Source organism: Rousettus aegyptiacus, unplaced genomic scaffold, assembly GCF_014176215.1.
Source record: "Rousettus aegyptiacus isolate mRouAeg1 unplaced genomic scaffold, mRouAeg1.p scaffold_m13_p_8, whole genome shotgun sequence".
Taxonomy (NCBI): domain Eukaryota; kingdom Metazoa; phylum Chordata; class Mammalia; order Chiroptera; family Pteropodidae; genus Rousettus; species Rousettus aegyptiacus.
In genome coordinates, this window is record NW_023416311.1 from 22,707,571 (window position 1) to 22,708,657 (window position 1,087).

Sequence of the window (1,087 nt, forward strand, 5' to 3'; positions counted from 1 at the left end):
GGAACTTGGCTACACTACTTTTCCCAGTCTCCCTTGCAGTTATGTGTGAACATGTGAGTAAGTTTTAACCAAGATAATGTGAGCTGAAGTGATGTGGCCACACCCTGGGCCAGGGACTTTAAGGCAGCCATGGGCCTTCTTTTCTCCTTTTCTGCATGCTAGAACCCAAAAGTAGCAACCAAGTTTTGACCATGGTGGTGATGAGGAGACCCAATAGACAGGGACAGCCTCAAGACAAAAAAAAAAAAAAACTGAGGCTCTGAAACACCGCATTAGTGAAACCACCTGCTAACTGGAAATACTTAGCCTGTATTGTTAAGGAAATAATAAACTTCTCATATTTTAAGCTACTGAATTTTGAGGGTCTGTTTGTTACTATCACTCAGCCTCCCTAATGAACATATTTATCATCTTTTAATGTTTAAGTACCAACTGTATTATTATCTACATAATTTTTAAACAAATCCCCTTCACTTTTCAATTAGCTACATTTTAAACAATAATATTCACAAAATAATAAAGCAAATTTTTCAGGTGTTTACTATATGTCCTGTTTTTATCATACACATTTTAACTTATTGAATGTTTCATATATGGCCATGCTACCCTGAACAAGCCCTATCCCATCTGATCTTGGAAGCTAAGCAGGGTCCGGCCTGGTATACTTGGATGGGAGACCACCTAGAAGACCAGGTGCTGTAGGTGTAAAAAAAAAAAATTAATGTTATACATTCATTAATTCATATTAATTCTCAAAGGAACACTATAAGGCAGGTACTATTAACAAATGAGGAAACTGAAGCAGAGAGACATTTAGTAACTTGCTGAGGTCCCACAGCTAATAAGTGGAAGAGCCAGGAAGGTAGGGACAGAGCTGTTCCCATGATACAGTCAATCTCAGAGCGTTCTATTACTAAACTGCATTTTCAGAATGTCATTACAAAATTTGAAAATGACATTTTTTTCTTATTGATCTTTTCACTGTAGGACAAGTAGGTTAAAAGAAAAAGGAAAGCCAGAACAAAGAACAGAAATGAAGAATGACATAACCAAATCCAAACACCTTGAAGATTTGGAAAAATGAAAT

The 1,087-nt window shown here is 36.6% G+C and overlaps 1 pseudogene; it reads left to right on the forward strand.

The window, feature by feature from the left end:
• The first annotated feature begins 589 nt into the window (after window positions 1–589).
• On the forward strand, window positions 590–705 carry LOC118607653 (annotated as a pseudogene).
• Window positions 706–1,087: the final 382 nt, after the last annotated feature.